The sequence below is a fragment of the Mytilus californianus genome, unplaced genomic scaffold (genome assembly GCF_021869535.1).
Source record: "Mytilus californianus isolate M0D057914Y unplaced genomic scaffold, xbMytCali1.0.p SCAF_6, whole genome shotgun sequence".
Classification (NCBI taxonomy): Eukaryota; Metazoa; Mollusca; class Bivalvia; order Mytilida; family Mytilidae; genus Mytilus; species Mytilus californianus.
The window spans coordinates 24,164,234-24,184,326 of NW_026262712.1; the positions used below are offsets into that span (position 1 = coordinate 24,164,234).

At 32.8% G+C, this 20,093-nt stretch overlaps 1 protein-coding gene across 3 annotated transcripts in view; it reads right to left on the reverse strand.

The window, feature by feature from the left end:
* LOC127706093 (sialin-like) overlaps positions 1 to 20,093 on the reverse strand; it is a 114,346-nt gene that overhangs the window by 23,544 nt on the left and 70,709 nt on the right. The window contains exons 1-2 of one of the 3 annotated variants that reach the window (XM_052210548.1): positions 5,345 to 5,432; positions 809 to 962 (exon numbers count right to left, since the gene is read on the reverse strand). The exons of 1 other annotated variant lie outside the window; for it this stretch is intronic. The gene's annotated coding sequence lies outside the window, so the exon portion shown is untranslated. Of the gene's footprint in view, positions 1 to 808; positions 963 to 5,344; positions 5,433 to 20,093 lie in introns of those variants that run through there. One more of the 3 variants, XM_052210549.1, reaches the window with a different exon arrangement.

A 20,093-nucleotide genomic window follows, 5' to 3' on the forward strand; every position in this document is an offset into this window, starting at 1 on the left:
TATTGTATATTTATCTACAGATATGTCAAGCCATAAGTGGGAAGGTACCGGTTTTTGGCAGACGTAAGCGTTCCCTTCGTTTAAAGCAAAAAAGGTCAGTTTTATGTTCAAGGTGCTGTGCCACCGACCTATGCAATAGACAGTGTGAAGGCATTTTTGATTTGACGACACCGTCATCATTCAAAGCAACGCATATGCAGACAATGTCCACAAAAGCTGTTTCCACGACTGAAAATAATTCAAAATCTACGGGTAAAACAAATATGTAACACTTTAACAAACAACAACCAGTGAATTACAGGCTCCTGACTTGGGACAGGCACAATCATACAGAATGTGGCGGGGTTAAAAATGTTAGCAGGATCCCAACCTTCCCCCTAACCTGGGACAGTGGTGTAACAGTACGACATAAGAACGAACTATAAAAATCAGTTGAAAAAGGCTTAACTCATCAGAGTGACTCATATAGAAATACACCAAACAAAAACACAGAGTAGACGTGGCAGTTAACTTTCTCATTTTTGTCCTTATACACGAATGTATTTTTACAGCATTGCAAATAAATGGGAAATACACCTATCATGATTTTTATAGATAAAAATTAGTATAATATTGAATGGTTTCAAATTTTCATATTTCTTCAAGTTAATTATTAACTTACTATCAAACACATTTTTAGCATGACACTTTGACGTGATTATTTTTTATTGGTTCGAGTTTTGATGTATTTGACCTGTTATATAATTCAAACACAAATATGCTGCAATAGTCATACTAACGTGTTGTGATAAAAATATGTCAGTCATACCTGCAACAACTACCCAAGCCCAACCATGATATACATTGTTATCCTTTTCTTTTTCTTTTTTCTCAACATCCGTATCTTCTCCATCATAAGAATTGATCTCCGCATCCTTGATATTTGTTTCTTTATTATCTTTTTTCATGTTTCCCTAAAAATACTATAAGTAGTCCAGAATTACGATAAAAACATTGCTGGTGTAAATCGAATAGTAGTAAACTATCCTAAGGTCAGATGGAGTCTAGTATGTCTGGTATTTTTTTTTTTTTTATTTTTTTCATGTGGAATGCATATATATCTTACAAGAAACGTCAAAACTGATCTTAGATTGCTGACATATGTGAATGGATTCCTTTTTTCTATATTTAATCCCATTTGTTATAATTTATTAATTTATAGTTATGTGTACATTGTAAAGCTCAAAAATGTTTACCGGTCATCACGGTTTAACATTTATGCTTATATATCTTTTGCTTTAGAGTGTGATAACAAGTAAAACCATGAAAAAAGGGAAACTGTTTGTACATTTGTAGACATGGATACCATTCCTCCTTTTAAGAATTCTTACTAACAAGTCAATGTATATAGAACGGAAAAATGACATCGTATCAAATGTCTTTTTGTTTCTCTCGTTTATATTCCCAATACAAGATCGTTATTATATAATGGTATCTCGAAATCAAGTATAAGCGATCTAATGTGAGAATTTTTATATCGTAAAAAATGCATTCCAGTGCAGACCATTACATTCAAATCAAAAAGAAAGAAAACATTGAAGAAATGAAAATGTTGGAAAGTAGAATTTTATTATCATGCGTGTGCACCCTTATTATTGTGTATCCTCCTTTTTTCAACTCTTTACGCTAAGGTTTCGAATTGCATGACAAAAACGATGCTTAATATATGATTCGAACTTTGCCTTCAAGTTTGTACTTTCAATATAATCCATTTGATAAAGCATCGTACTCCCAATAAACCAGTTTATCTTTTCATTTTATTTTAATTTTACACTTCCACTAAGGAATTGGAAGCGTACATACAATAACCAGCTGTAAACTACTTCGAATTCGAGTGGCTAGAAATTTATGCGTAGAATCAAATATTGTACTATCAATTTATATTTATACCATGAAAACTTTTACACTGTTCATTTATCATGTTTTTGCATTTACATTTATTGGCAAAGTGCATGCGAATCAAATGAAAAATAAAATGTATAAATGAAGAGAAAAGTAGCATAAACAAGGGTAATCTAAGGAATAGATTACTTTGATTCTCATAAAAAGTACAGTTGCATAGCAATAGATGAAATAGTAAAATAGATAAAAAAACGTGTGATTATTTGTACATCCGTATTAAGCAGCTGTAGGAAAAAAATGAATATTAAAAGGATACATTTGATTTACATGAGTAAATGTTATGATGAAAAATAAAATTCACAACTATAAAGTCATGGAAATATGATACACGATTTTGTTTTGTTTCTTTTGCGTTTTCAGTTCAGGGTTCTGCACTGAAAAACATTTTGGTTCGAAGCAATAAGTAAACGAAAAAACTAAATTATCCAAACCTGTTTGAAAGATACAAATTGTAAAATGACGATTTTCTATAATGATAAACAGACGGAAAAAAACATACGATACGAAGTCTTCCCTTTGTCAGGTATATAACTTACCAGTTTTTACTAATTATAATAACGGCTTGTTTGCCAGAAACGTTGTGGCATTTTCAATCCTTTAACAACTTGATCTGATCTGTCAAAGATCTTTAGATGTAACAGTATAGTCATCTGATATGTAATCTTACTGATTGACACACTTTGATTGAGTCTGAATTCGCATAAATGTCGACGAAAGCAGAGCAGGAGACGCTCACTCTGTTGATGCAATCGATCAAGTTCCTTGTTGAAGTTCTCGGGATTCCCTCGGATTTTGTTTGTTACCTTCATTTGTCTATTGCCTAAATAAGTCACTGCATTATATATTAGATATAAGAAGATGAGGTATGAGTGTCAATGAGACAACCCTTCATCCAAGTCACAATTAGTGAAAAGGAAAATCATTATAGGTTAAAGTACGGCCTTCAGCACAGAGTCGTGGCTCACACCGAAACAGCAAGCTATAAAGGGCACCAACATGACTATTGCAAAACCTATTCAAACAGAAAAATCAAACGTCTAATATATATAAAAAAAACGAGAAACGAGATACAATTATGAACAACATTAACAAACGACAACCACTGAACAACAGGTACTTGGCTAAGAACTGGGGAAAACAAAACACATCCCAGATATTGAGGGTTTTAACGCCATGGATAGTCAAAGAAGACATGACTTGTGCAATGATAAAAAAAAAATTTCGGAGGATATAGGGTAGTTAATCAATATGTATGATGTCGTATACAACTAAAGCATTCTCTATATAGAAAATAAATGTGGATGTGTATTTATACATAAAAATAAAATTTGAATAAAATACAAAATTTAGTTATGTTTTAATTTGTTGATTACAAAATTGATAGTTGTGCCAATGTAAACAATATTCAAAGATTTTATAACAACATTAATAAGATTACTTTTAATAACAAGTTTGTATAATAGTGCTTTCCACGCTTTTATTTCAATATTATCATGTTAGTATGTTAGTAAGGATTGTCTGATCTCTTTTGTGAAAGCATATTGTTTTCGTAAGAAAATCAATCTAAAAAAAATCTTTGTTTTGTCGTTTACTTTTAAAACATGAACACTTTTCGAAATCTAAGATTTCCTATAAAGTTGTTTTTATGACAAATGTACAAAAATATTGATTAATGAATAAATAATCATTGGAATTCTTCTATGTTGGTTTAATGTAAACTAAGACGTGAAAAACTAACAACACCATCAATAAGTACCTAGTATGTGAAATCCAAGGTGATTTATGACGTAACAAAGTAAAGATTCTATTCGAAAAACTGTGGTCGATAATTTTAAAGAAGGAATAAACTAACAGTGCATGTAAACCAATGTGTGGTAGATGTACAGTTTGTGCAAGATCAATCGTTTTCTATGAGGATTGTGGAATTTACATATCGTTTACCCATTTCTTTGACGTTAGTCTTATATTTTATTTAGATTATTCTCCTAGAATCAATCGTCAAACAATGTTATCCTGTACTGAAAATTTTAAATTTTGTTTAATTAACTTTTTACCTCTCAAAAACGTAAACGACATTTGCAGTTTATACTTGTGTCTCTTTTTACCATAAGGATTTTCTAATTTTTTTAGTCGTATCACATGTTTTTCTTTTTTATTTATATTATAAGTCATTTTTTTAAAGCTTGATCATAAGTGATGCAAATAAATATCACATCATCATCAAACTGTCTTTGTATTAAATAAAGTTAATCGGATCAAACTTCAACTTGCAATTTACATTTTAATTCTTTTTGTCGAACATTTTAATCCTGCTAGATAATTAATTCTTATCTTTCCCATATCATTCATTTTACACAGATGTAGTCTTAACACTTTCATTAAAGGAACTGGAATAACACTTACCAGTATTTCCCCTATGCTTCTATTCTGCGGAATGACTTTGCAGAATCAAAAATTGTATTGCCAATTCTTATTAACAACATCTTCAAAGTAAAACCGTTGAAAACATAAAATGTTCATTTATGAAATTACACTCATAAACGATTGAAAAATGAAATATATGAATAAACGGGAAGCAATATAACCAAGAGACATTTAAGAAAACAATGACTATTTTGCTCATAAACACCACAGCGACAGAATAATGTATCACACACCTTAGTATAATTATAATTAACATGTTTTACATTAGCAATATAATAGTATATTTCTATACTATATAGGGGTCTAAATACAGCACAAACAACATTTGTTAAGATGGCAAAATGTTGTTTGTGCTGTATTTAGACCCCTCTATCAAGAAATTTGTTTTACATGCACACGTATAAAAATTGCGGTTTTTATCTAACGCAATCATAGGTTTGAACGTTGTTTTCAATTGCGACTTGTTACTATACTATATATATATATATGTATATAGTAACATGTGTGTGTTACATACCTGCACTTAGTATCTTTATAACAAGGGACAACAAAGCGCCTCCAACCACTGAGAAGTAAAATCACAAAAATACCGAACTCTAAGGAAAATTCAAAACGGAAAGTCCCTAATCAAATAGCAAATTCAAATGATCAAACACATCAAACGAATGAAAAACAACTGTCATATTCCTGACTTGGTACAGGCATTTGACTTTGCATGGTTTATTGCGAAGCACTGATTACAGGCAAAACCTCGATATATTAGTTTTGCAATTTAAAAAAAAAAAAGTATGAAGAAAATTACTATTGAGAAGATTGATTTGAGTTTTATTCTTGCGAACATCATACTGTTGCTTGTTTCATATAATTTAAATCATAGCAATAACTTCTGAATTAACAGTATTTTAACAGTATTTTAGAAATAAAAATATAATGATATAAACATGATAAAAAGATACAATACAATATAATATAAAATTACCTTAGGTCGGAAATGTATTATTCAACTGGTATTTTAACTTTTGTTGAACACATGAAATGAAAAATAATATATATCTTACTTTTATCGTTCAAAATTGTTGTTTACAATTTCAATATAAAGAACGCTCGAGTGAGCAGACATGAATATTACATAACATGTGTATTCGACTGTATGTAAACATTTAAAAGATACAGTTTCTGTCATACTTTCTATGACTTTTTTTATGGTTAGAATAATTTTGTACAAAATTAATTTAATGAGCCAGTGTAATTCATTGATGGGGAACATGATTATTATCGATGTGAAATGTGTTTTGCATGCATTAATCCAGCTGAGTCATTATTAAGTAAACTTAGTAAAATTTTCTAACAACTAATGTAAACAAAGGGAAATTGGGTATAATTGTCAATTAGACTACTATGCAAAAAAAAAAAAACAAAAAAAAAAACAACAAATGATGTGGCTTTAAAAAACTGCTGGGAAACTATTATTTCAACAATGAAAAAAAAGTTAACTCTTAAGTAAATAAGATATTAAAGTCAAGGCATGAACAATTTAAAACTATTTTAAACGAAAAAGCAAATGGCCTAATTTAAGCTTACACGTATAGATAGTTAACAGTAAACAAATATGACAACCACCTAACAACAGGCTGCTGACATTTAACATTCAAATAACAAAGTGTGGTGAGGTTCAACGCACTTTGCAGGGTCCCTTTCGCTTATCTTGGATAATTTGATAAAAACTTGATCTCGTTGCTTTGTCAATGGTACTTATTGAATTCACAAAAGAAACATATTTCACCTTAAAAAAAAATGGGAGCAAATGATAATCAAAAATTACCTTTTTCTGCCGTTTCATATATAAACATTAAAGCATTCAAATTACGTAATTTTAAACATGACTTTCATCAGGATTTTATTCAATTGATTTTGCCATCTTAACCAAAAAATTCGGTGAAGATATTTAATTATGTCTTTTTAATTGTAGCTATTGGGATTTTGACTTCTGTTCATTAAACCCAATTTCTAACAGATCGGCACTTTGTGTATATTGTTTGCTTTTTATTTGATTTATGATACCAAACCAATAATTCAATCCTTCACCAACTGATTTTTACAGTATGTATTTTTTGTGTTTTTTTTTATGTTGCACGAATTTCTTATACGCTGCCTCGTGATTTATGTTTCTTTCTAATCACTTTGTAACATGTGGTTGTCGATGGTCGCTATTTGCAAGGCAAAATCATTCAGTATAGATATAGCCTAATATATTGATCATGTTGATTGACAACATATTTGTTACGTTTTAAGGACGTGTTTTTCAACAGACTGTCAGTATTCCAATGGGAACGAATTGTGTCTCTCTTCTTGCCGACGTATTAATATGAGGCTGGCTTCATACAGGAACGTCTAAGGAAGAAAGATAAGAAGTTAGCAATATCCTTTAACTTTACTTTCCGCTATATAGATGATGTTCTCTCACTAAATAATTCTAAATTTGGTGACTATGTTGAACGCATCCATCCCATCGAACTAGAGATAACGGATACAACAGATACAGTTAAGTCTGCCTCATATCTTGACTAACATCTCGGAATTGACAATGAGGGTCGGTTGAAAACAAACCTTTACGACAAAAGAGATGATTTCAGCTTCCCAATTGTGATTTTTCTATTTCTATGTAGCAACATTCCAGCAGCGCCTGCAAACGCAGTATATATCTCCCAATTGATACGATATTCCCGGGCTTGTATTTCTTATCATGATTTCCTTGATAGAGGGTTGCTGCTCACACCATTTCTCGTATCTGTTCAAGTTATTGTTTTTATTTTCATTTGCATCGTTTTTTTCGGGTATGAATAAGTCTAAAAGATGAAAAACATATACGATCCTTTATCTATTGTCAGGTATCCAATACTGTTTCGTCTTTGTTGCCAGGTGCTGCAAGATGGTGTAGTCCGTTCATGTCCTACTCAGTTATTGTTTCCGGTACCTTACTTTTCGCAATTAGTTTTTATTTATATTGTACAATTGTAAACTTGATAGCACATCTATAATATATTATACTTAATTAGTTTTGAATACCACGCCTCTTTGTGGGAGAATTAATATTCTTAGATATTGTGTTTTGTTTACGTACTGGTTTCCATATATGATCTCTATTTTTTAGTACATAGAGACATAACTTGGGAATGTTACCAGTATAAATAAACATAAAAAGCGTTTCAATCTAATTCCGAGAAAGACTTAATGTGAAGGTATGTGTAGTACAGAATTGTAGTCTACTTTTAAACTCTTACAGGTTTGTGGCATAATAATGTTGAAAATATGCCGATCAGCCCTACATTTTGACCTTTGAAATTTAGTAGTGTATATGAGCTTAATATTCTATGATATAACGTTTTTCGAAACTTCATAGTACAAGTGGTACAATTTTAGCCGTAAGAGGACATTCTATAGAAAATTACATTGTCTAAATTTACAGAAATGCAACCTATATGTATATATGTTCTTATGACTGAAAATGTTTAGTCAAAAAATCAAGAATATTGTTATTGAAATGTCATTTTGAAGCTGATTGTCTGGATCAGCCAAGTGTTACCAGGAGCCACTTTTATCAACCAATAGAAAATAAACCCTTTATAACATCACCAAGGCTATTTGAATTGTCTATTTTTATTGCAATTACGAAGCAGTCCATTTAGTGTCTTCCATGATAACCCTTTTTCTTCATATTTAATATAATCTTGAATTTTGTAAAGATGACATTGTTTCCGTAGTACAATGTTAAATCTCTATAGCGTGTTGGAACACAACTAAGTTTTAATTACTTTGAACAGATACGGTATATACTTGTATTGCTCATTTCAGTTATAAACCGTTTTATTTGAAAAAGGAGCATAAGTATTAGTCACGTGATTTTTGTGTGCTGAAATACAATTCTAAATTATTTTTTGTCGAAGCAATTAAGCATGCAATAAATGTTATGAGAGATTCCATAAATGAACTATAATATAAACTTATGTAATTTACCTTCCGTGTTATATTTTATAAAGGAAGACACCTGACTGAAAATGTCAGAAAGATCATTTACATTAAGTAAAACACAAATTGTAATGAAATTCGACAAAATCATCAAAAATTAAATAAAAAGGAAATAATGAAAGATAATAAACAAAACAGCATGACATCATTGAATATAAATATTAAAACGACATTTAATAAAACATACTAAAAACAGTTATATTTCAATTTCATACATTTGCTGATCCGTATCAAAACCCTTACTGTGACTTTAAGAAGGGGAACAGCAACTAAATCGCTATTCCTTTGCTTTGGGCGAGTTTAATACTCTGTGTGTACCGATTTTGTGTTAAGAGTTTATATCGACATCGTTTGTTTTGCTATTAAATAAAACGTATATGTATTTAAATAATCAAATGATTTCTGCTCGGCGTTTTCTGTCTGTCTTAAAAGTTCCTTTTAATACACCTCATATGTTTGTGTTTTAAGATCTACCAATACAGTTATGCATATGTCCGATTTTTCATTCAAAGATCCTACTCCCTAATTTGTGGATCTATATATTTTAGTTAAAAAACGTATTGTTTTATAATGAAATGAACAATTTTTGAACAAAAACAATATAAACTGAACGCAAGGAAACGTATACATCTCAAAAGAGCTAAATACTTAAAGCTTGAATTTAAATCAATAAAAATTTAGTTAAAAATGAAGTTGTTTTTTTTCCAGAGATGTACAACACAATCATGGACAATACCATATCATAAAATGACTGATTATTCATCAAGAACCTCATATGTACCAACATATTGTCGTTCGATTCTGACTCGAATGTACAATAATGATAAGTGTTTCCAATATCTGTTATCTTAATATTACACTTCAGAGTTTTCCAATGTTAGTGAAAATAGAATTTGTTTTCGAGTTGAGCATGTATACTTGGATATTAACAAGCAAAAGTTCGTGTTTGTGTTTTGTTAAAATGTCTTAAGGCCAGACGTTGGTGTGAGGACGGAAATGTTTGTGATTTTTCTTTATTATGATTTACGTTTTTATCATTGTGATGGTCATCACACAAAGAGACACAACTCAGACATAATCTGGTGCATTTCTACGTTTATTGTTTTACTCGTAGTCAATAGAATGCACATGAAGCAAGACAAAACATAAATAAAAAGGGTTCTGTGTGTGGCTAAAATACCCGAAAATATGCATTCAATCTACATACTTGGAATTGTAATTACGCTTGGTACTATCTCTTGACAGAGCAAAACAATATGACAATGATTGATCAAAATATGAATAAAACCACACACTCAGTTTATCTAATATTATGCGACAGAATGTACAGACAGAACCAATTTCTAATTGATAATCAAATGTGTATTGTGTTAACAATGCAATGTATCCTAATCCGAAAACTCGCAAATATAAGATTTCAACCAGTCACATGGCACATCGCCCCATTGAAAACCTATCGGCGCAAAGGATCCAAGACACATTTCATTAGTATGGCTTGGTTCACCGAGTCCCATATCTGTAAATGTCCATGATTGACTTGGAGTACTTATCCATCTCATACCGTCGCCAAACTTGTATCCTCCAAGAAAATATAAATCACCTGAAACATATAAAATATTATTTTCTGTAAAAGGTAGTATACTAGAAAAAATGCCCCGATTGCAATAATTTTGCTTTTAGATAATGTTACTGTGACAATTGTATGTTAAACAATAATCATGACCAATATATAAGCTTCGTCATGTAGATTTGATTTAAAGATCAACTTTCCGACGAACATTTGAAGTATCCAAATAAGGTAGTACACACTTTTGTAGACATTCCTACATTTGATATCAGTAATAATTATCAGTTTGTGTTTTTTTTTTTCATTTCTATATGTACATGATGTAGTAAAAGAAATTGAACAGTCGTTTTGATGATCAGGATTCCCTGTCCCTATCATGCATTTATCAGTTACATTAGCAGTCATAACATCGAACCAAAGAGACAACTATCCATCAACATTCAACAAATATAAATGTCGACAATTGTAGGCAACCGCACGAACTACAACAAAGAAAAAAATGCAACGACAAGGAACATAACCTTTTTAACTGAAAAAAATTAACGGCCGATTGTATAACAAAAATAAAAACGAAAAGGAAAGACATAAACCTACAAAAACGACTGAGCTACTGGGTTCTGACTTGCGATAGTCACATTAAGAATGTCGCGGAATCAAACGTGTTTGAAGAATCCTCCTCTAATAATAACAAAGTTTGTGTCAAAACTATTTCTAAGTACATTATCGATAACTGAAACCTAGCTAAAGTATACATATTTCTATTTTTAATGCACCTTTACTACTTCAAAAACCTAATTTTCGACCTGAATATGTTAAAGAGACAACAACCCGATCAAAGAGAAAATAACAGCTGGAGGTCACCAATGGGTCTTCAACGCAGATCCATTGGTCAGCTTTTGATGTGTATGCCGACTTTTTTGTGTTTTGTAAAGAATATGACCATATAAGATCGGATGCGAAATACCTGAACGGATAAAATCTCTGCATGTTGATTTATATTTACGAATGATGTCCTTGTACCGATGATTAAATTTAGTTAATGTTTTGACTAGTTTGTGATATTAAAAACCGTGGTGTAAAAAATTTTCAGTAATACAGAGATTTCTTTCGTTAAAATCAAATACTTCGTTACATAACATGTTTCTTTTTTAGCTGAAATTTACGAAAATGTTTGAGACTTTTAGTTTGGTATTAATTATCATTTTTTTGCGTGCATCCATTTAAAATCTAAATATTAAGGTCATGTTTACATTCAAGACCCCAATTACTTATAATTGTCAACTGCAATAATGTCAAAGAGAATATCGATTGGCAATTGTTAATTTCCAGTTCAGTTTCCAAAACGTAAGAGTATTAAACGAAAATATTATTCTTAAACATAACTGGTTGCTGTATAGATGATTTCTTTTCACTTAATTATGTATATAAAAGTCAATGACTTTGTCAAGTACGTAGACTTTCCCTTATAAAAGTCCATTTTAACTCGAAAACACCCAAAATACAATGATGACTGATTCAAAGTTTGACTTGCAATTATACATGGAAAATGAGCGTTGTTAAAGAACTCAAATCAACGACTTTTATATAAATGAGATAAATTCGTATTTTCCATTGTGATCTTTCACTTTCGTGGAAGCTAAATACCAACAGCAAACTTGTGAGTGTTTTGGAGTTCGTGAAAGTTATAACAATATATTTTCCGCTAATTTTCCCTGGTGAATATTCAATCTTTATACGTGTTATACTAGTAGCAATTGCATATACAGTAAATTGATCCCAGTTAAAACTATTATCCAGGGTCAGTAGTTTTCTATCACAATTTTCTTAATTAGAGTAACTGGGTATAACAAGCAATGTCAGCAGGGTTTCGAACATTTTAACTGCAGGTCGTCCTATCGAAATCTTAATCAAAATCAAAAATTACCAAGGATGTCCTTTTTGTGGTATTATCGAAAGCAAACTATTAATGTTTTTAACCAAACATTTCAGCAAGGTTGAAACAAATGACTGGAACTGCTAATTCGTCAAGAGATCATGATGCAAATGTCGTTTTAAAGGTTAATCGTATTTCTGTCTCTTGTCTTTACATCTGATTTCGTTTTACCAACTTGCTACTTAAAAGATGAAATGATTTGAAAATCGGGTATATTGCTGATGAGTAATCATCTTTGAACAAGTATATGTCAAGCAATATCGTCGTGTTAAAATGCAATTTGTGTATACATATATTTTACTCTAAAGATACATTTATTCGTTTAAAAGCGACAGCATCATAAGTTTTTTTTATTGTTAACCTATGTTTCATTTTATTGTTGACAACGAGTTTATACTGTATGATGAAAAGGGAACAAAACCTTATCATAACAATATGAACAATGCAAATACATGTACGTATACTTAGCGTTGTCCATGTTTTATGTCTGTTCTAACTCAGGACTGTTGACGTTGTGACAAAAATGTGTTTAGAGCTTGATTATGCTGTTAATTATTCACCATGGGGCCTTTAGGCGAGTGACATTCAGACCAAAAAACTATTTTTAATGCACCTATCTAACACACGGATAAATTATATATCTTTGGAAAGGGATACATGTGTAGAATTCATTTTGCCCGGTCGTAAAAGTGAAATATGGTGCACATTTTTTTAAATCCGGGTCAAAAACGCAACAATTTTCAAAGTTCACACATTTTTAGAATTATGAACTAATTTAAATCTGCAGGGTTATGAAATTTATCTTATTTTACCTATACAACATACATGTACTTATGTTGTTTCTCCGATTGAAAATAGCATACGCTACATGCAATAGCGGTAATTGACTTCATTTTGACGTTTATACTCTGATATGAGAAGAACAATAATTTTGGCAAGATATGAATGAATACGAATGAATTTGACATTAAACATACTATTTTATATTGCAATGTTGGTTCTAGCATGCAACTATAAAGATAATAATGATATTTGTTTAAAGATTCAAGTATAAAAGTGAGAGAAATATCGAAATAAAATGGTGTCAAAAATAGACGTCTTTGTCGCATCAACAATAAAGAGGGCCTCCTGTTTGTGTAAAGCTTATCCACCACGTCAAGGATGGAGGTCGTCTGGCAGGTGATTTTTTAAATTTCTTTTTATATTTCTTTCTTTTGCTAGATAATTTTTAGGGTACACCAAAGGGGTTTTGATTATTTTAATAAGGAGTTTTCATGTATATTTTTTTATCTAATGGAACGCAATGTTAAAAAAATAATCACAAAATGCGACATTTTATCTTGTGATTTTTTAACATTGAAACGAAATTTAAATTCATATTTTAAAATTGAAATCAAGCCTAAAGAGCTTCCTCTTCGTCGTCATAGTCAGGGCTCTGATGGCTTGTCAATATATTGGAACAGAGATCGCTTCCCTGACAAGTAAACAGTTCTGTACAACACAGGGTTTGTTCAACACAAACACATTCTCTACTGCAAATCTTTTTTCCTTTGCAAGGACAAATCAAATCCTGAAGAAAGGGGTTGGACCATTGCAACTTTTTGTCCAACCGTACTCATAGAGTGAACTTATTGGCGGCTTTGCTTGATGTGATGTCATCCATATGTTTGTTTGTATGCTGACTCTTAGAACGTATTGTTTGAATGAAGCTTCGCTCGGTGGAAGGCGAACAAGAGAGCAGTCTTTGCTAGTTGCAAGTCTAACACGTAACTTGATCAAATCGTGGTGACTTGACTTATATTTGCCTTTTGGGTCATACAACTTATATATAAGTTTTCTTACAACACAGATGGAGATGTCAATATCTGAGTTACGTAGTTGTGATAGACCCGCCAGTTCTGCCGATGACGACTTCAAAAGCTTATACACAGATTTTTTCCCAATGCCAAAGAGACTTGATGTGGTGTCACAACCAGTAAGAGCATGAACTGCTGGTAGAATTTCAAATTATTTTTTTTTACGATTTCTGAATTTTGGAAAGTTCCTGCTAGATATAATGTTTGTCCGACAGGCAGTGTATTACTGACACAATAAAATTTTGAAATGAAGCAAATCAAAGCTTGTTTATTTCTTTTGTTCGCCAGGAATTTTTTCCAGTCTGGGATACTGCTTCCTTCATTTACATGATAGACCTTGTGTCCACCAGCTGCTTGAGACCGACGTTCCCTTTCATACCTACCAAACACATTATTCTACAATTGTTGATGCCGACTGAAAGACAGTTGACAGCTGCTTCAAATAGAAAGTAAGCAGATCGCCAAAACTGGAAAACCTTTTCACATCCAACGATTGAAAAATAGCCATGCCATCCCTGATCACAACCGTGAATGATGGGTTAAAAGATCGACATATTTCGCGTTCAAGCTCATGTGCAAGATCAGTTTAACACATTTCCGCATCGTTTCATCATCATGAAAAAGAGAAGTGGGTATGGGTCCAATAGGGAAAGAAAGCAATTGTTCAACAGTAACATCATCTCTGCATTTCGTAAGTGCTAGGGCACGACGAAATATGAGCTCTGGATTGATATTTCCTTGAACTGTCTCTCCAGATCTACATTTTAACTTTGTTTTTTGTTCATATCTGAAAACGTCTTTATGTTAGAGCGTTGAATTGGCCAATAGAAGCTTCTAGACATACATTGAGACAAGGCAGAATCAACGAAATTTTTTGTCATTTCAGTAGCCGTGTCAATTGCATTCAAAAGTGATTCTTAGACTTCCTTTAAAGCTTTAAGGCCAGTTGAAATACTGACCAACTCAGAAGGATGCTGTTGAATGTCAAATGGATTAAGCATTGTTTCCTGTAAGCAGTAAGTGAATTATTAAGTCGATGACTTGCTGTTCATCCCGTTTCATAGATGCAGGTTTGCTTTCATCATGCGTGTTATCACCAGCAGTAACCAAGCCTGATCTCATTTTCATTGCAGCACTGAAGTGGCCTACTATGTGTTTGTTAAATTCCATCTCATCAGTGCAGATTTTTTTTTCTAGTCAGACCAACAATACCACCGTTCCCTTTACTGTCTTTAATGATGCTTTTTTTGCTGGCCATATCACTCCATACTCCATTGAATGAACCCACTTTTTGACGTATAGCAAAAATTCCATCATTAAAGCGTGCTTCAACTTCGGCGGGGAGATTGAGCATATCAAGAAGGTATACAGGAGTCCATCTAGAATAATTATTCCTGTTGGTCACAAAAAATAATGGGAGCATAGCGCGGACTTAACTCAAATGTAGTTGCCATAACGCATTTCTTTCTGCTCGAATGTTTTGTAGCATGCACAAAATTCAGGAACATGTCCCAAAACCTGACTGTAGGGGACACAGCACAGCTCCATTCCTGTAATTTTTTTCATTAGAGGCACTAGATGCATGTCAACTAAAGAGGTAAGGGTGGCTATATCTTGATTCCATGAGGACATATCACCAGTAAATGTATCATAGCACCTCAGAAGGGCGTCCCAAATAGTTTCTGATATGTTAATTAGACGATTTGTTGTCCTACACCAATCAAAAAAAGCCTATACGTTGTGTAACTTTCCCGCACATATTTGGGGAGGAAGGGAGTAAATAGTTCTAGTTAACTGTTCATGTAGAATACCTTCTTATACACAAGCAAATCTTCCAGGATTGTCGAAACAAATTCTGCTAAGGGACTTTCATGCTCCGATTTTAAAGGTTCATCAATTTTAAATTTAACCGGATTTCTCAACAAATATTAGTGATGCAAGCTGAGTGGTATAAAGCATTTTGTGCAAAACTATCTGATGTAATTTTGAATACCATTTCACTGTCCGATATATTTTTTGCAGTACGCATAATACATGATACCTTGTGTAATATTTTATCTTGCCTAAAAGCTTTGTATTTACAAAATATGCAAACCATCCAATCTATCTCGGACATGTCAATATGGTAGACTGAGTATCATCTTTGCACAAGGGTATTTTTGTACACGAAGATGTAGATTGTCCGGTCAAATTATTGTCGGAAAATGTGGTTAAGTTTTGTTTACTGGTGAAAGCTTTATAACAGCTTTTATGATATTTGATTCTATCAAGTGGTGCTTCCTCGACCGTTTTGTATTCATCAACAAGCCTTCTATAAACGTTGTCCTTTCGTTGATTTACGGCAGAAAGAAAAGTTGCTTTTCTCTTGGCAGCTGGAAAACATAGCCGCTCTGCCGTAAATACTTGACAAACGATACATCGTTGCCAGCCAATTGAGAGTCTGCCCTTTTTAGCAGCAGGAGGGGTTAGTTTAACAGGCCTACACGTCAAGTTAGACACTGTCCGGATAAATACTAAAGTTTTCCGTAAAGATTTTTCTATTACTGGATCGAATTAATGTGTCAAACAAATACTTATTAAGTACCTCTATAAAATACTGTATTTTTTAATATAATAAATTCAGTAAGTCTACATCATTGATTCAATGAATTTTAGCGAAATAATATTTCAGTTGGGCTTGTGAATCTTTTCAAAATGAAAAGCACATTCACGATTTTTTTTAACATTAATGATTATAATATACAGGTAAAGAAATGATAACGGAGAAAATGAATTCCGTAATTGCGATAGAATATCGATGAGTGCGTAGAAATGCAAAAAATACAGAATAATGCAGTTAAAACAATATGTATCAAATTAGTTATGAACTTGGCATAGTTACTAGATATGATTTTGTTTTAAAATAAATTCGAATAAGAAAAAAGCAACTTAATGAAATTAAAAAGAAGGGGTCAGTTTTTGAAATAATGACAAAATTGTTACAAAAATATCTTTTTCTGCGAAAAAAAACCCCACAATATTATATTTTTAAAACTATTTGGTTATACTTAGATATGCTATATTCCAAAAATAAATACATTGTATTAAAAGAAATGGAAGATAAAAGCTATTAATTTACGTTGAAACACAGGTGGTAAATTCTAATTTTGAAAACATTTCTCGAATTTAATTCAATTTTTAAAAAAATTGCACCGTACAATTGTTTTACGACCGGGCAAAAAACGAAGTTCAGATATTCATCTATCACTTGTAAGATATCAGCTGTGTGTTATTTGGGTGCATTTAAGTCAAGAACTAAGCGTCTTTTCCGAAAATGTCACTCGACTACTTTATACAAGTGTGCAATACGGTATAAGTTTTTTTTTTTTTTTACTGAAAGTCGAATAAAAATCTGTAATTTTTTATCTTTATGTCCTCTACTCCCTCAATATTTTTACTAGTTGTTTTTGTTGCTAATAATATTACATTTCCGTTCTAATTGTAAACAACTTCTAGACATGTTATTAAACTGTGCATAAGACAAAACCTACCAGCGTTTCTAACAGTTAATGTATTCTTCATGAAATCGTTCTCTTCTGTTGTTTCTAGTTCAGTTAATTTCCCTCCTAATTTGTAGCAATTCTCCTGTGAATATGCAATTAGTTGTAACACATTTTAACACCCAGAATTATTTGCCTCTCTAGCATTAATGGATACCCATGATAGTTAACAGTATGTTATTTTATTTTCTCATTTTGCTATGGTATAAAGCCGACAAATACCATTGTGAGAAACTATGACGTTGAGCGCCCTTCCTACAATGATGGAAGATGTTCGTTTTTTGTTCTGCGGTTTGCATGTTGTGTCGACTATTATTTTATTTGTTTTTGCATTTATCTATGAAACATGAACTTGCACAATAAAATTTTGAAATGAAGCAAATCAAAGCTTGTTTATTTCTTTTGTTCACCAGGAATTTTTTCCAGTCTGGGATACTGCTTCCTTCATTTACATGATAGACCTTGTGTCCACCAGCTGCTTGAGACCGACGTTCCCTTTCATACCTACCAAACACATCATTCTACAATTGTTGATGCCGATTGAAAGACAGTTGACAGCTGCTTCAAATAGAAAGTAAGCAGATCGCTAAAACTGGAAAACCTTTTCACATCCAATGATTGAAAAATAGCCATGCCATCCCTGATCACAACCGTTAATGATGGGTCAAATGGTGGAAGATTAAAAGATGGACATATTTCGCGTTCAAGCTCATGTGCAAGATCAGTTTAACACATTTCCGCATCGTTTCATCATCATGAAAAAGAGAAGTGAGTATGGGTCCAATAGGGAAGGAAAGCAATTGTTCAACAGTAACATCATCTCTGCATTTCGTAAGTGCTAGGGCACGACGACAAATGAGCTCTGGATTGATATTTCCTTGAACTGTCTCTTCTGATCTACATTTTAACTTTGTTTTTTTGTTCATATCTGAAAACGTCTTTATCTTAGAGCGTTGAATTGGCCAATAGAAGCTTCTAGACATACATTGAGACAAGGCAGAATCAACGAAATTTTTGGTTATTCCAGTACCCGTGTCAATTGCATTCAAAAGTGATTCTTAGACTTCCTTTAAAGCTTTAAGGCCAGTTGAAATACTGACCAACTCAGAAGGATGCTGTTGAATGTCAAATGGATTAAGCATTGTTTCCTGTAAGCAGTAAGTGAATTATTAAGTCGATGACTTGCTGTTCATCCCGTTTCATAGATGCAGGTTTGCTTTCATCATGCGTGTTATCACCAGCAGTAACCAAGTCTGATCTCATTTTCATTGCAGCACTGAAGTGGCCTACTATGTGTTTGTTAAATTCCATCTCATCAGTGCAGATTTTTTTTTCTAGTCAGACCAACAATACCACCGTTCCCTTTACTGTCTTTAATGATGCTTTTTTTGCTGGCCATATCACTCCATACTCCATTGAATGAACCCGCTTTTTGACGTATAGCAAAAATTCCATCATTAAAGCGTGCTTCAACTTCGGCGGGGAGATTGAGCATATCAAGAAGGTATACAGGAGTCCATCTGGAATAATTATTCCTGTTGGTCACAAAAAATAATGGGAGCATAGCTCGGACTTAACTCAAATGTAGTGGCCATAAAGCATTTCTTTCTGCTCGAATGTTTTGTAGCATGCACAGAATTCAGAAACATGTCCCAAAACCTGACTGTAGGGGACACAGCACAGCTCCATTCCTGAAATGTTTTCATTTGAGGCACTAGATGCATGTCAACTAAAGAGGTAAGGGTGGCTATATCTTGATTCCATGAGGACATATCACCAGTAAATGTATCATAGCACCTCAGAAGGGCGTCCCAAATAGTTTCTTGTATGTTGATTAGACGATTTGTTGTCCTACACCAATCAAATAAAGAGGATATCCATAGCGACATCATTGCCTCGTATGTACGAGTAAGAGGTCGGACTTCTCTGTTGAATTGTTTCCAGAAAGCATTTGTTAAACGTTACATGCTGCGTATACTCCTGAATCAACTAGTAGATCTGACAGACTCCCATCATCCCAGAGTTTTCCAATAGAAGCAATAAAGCATGCTACGGTGTGGAACACTCCTAAACGAATGATATGACTCTGGAATTCAAGATGCCTGGACCATTTGATCTGCTGTGCAATGGCATACAACTGTTGGTCAAAGGTTGAGCTGAATACTGCTGGCCTTCTTTCATACACCACTTATCAACACACCTTTTCATGATAATATATACAGTAGCCATATCGCTTTGCTTTGAGTCGACAATAGGTGCATATGATACTATACTGAAAGGTCTACAGTACACAGATGTTTTATGGTGATAGCCTGTACAAAAAGAAATAATTTGTTTATTTCCAGGAGGCAAATGGTTTCCAATTAGAAATTCAACAGTATGTCTTGAGAGAAGCATTGAAAATACCCAAGCTATGTCTCATGTTTCCGCACCCCGGAACCTATACGTCACGAAGATGTAATTTTTCATAAGCATCTTCGTGACGTATAGGTTCCATGCGTTCTTTTGGTTTGTCGTACGGTAGACAAATGATCAGAGCAGATCTGTCACTGGAATGGAACGCACTTGTTTACGTCTGATCCTCATTTCATTCACAGTTTCATTGGCAAAGACTGAACCTAAAAAACCGCCCTGGCCATTGAGTGGAACGTATCCTTGCCATCTATTGTTTCAGTATTAATGTCAACATTGTCTGCTCCGTCTTGAATTAGAGTTACCTCCCCAGTAGATGAACAAATACCTTGAGGAACATATGTCCCATTCTCAATCTTGTCAATCTCATGATCGGCTAAGCTAGTAAGAAACTG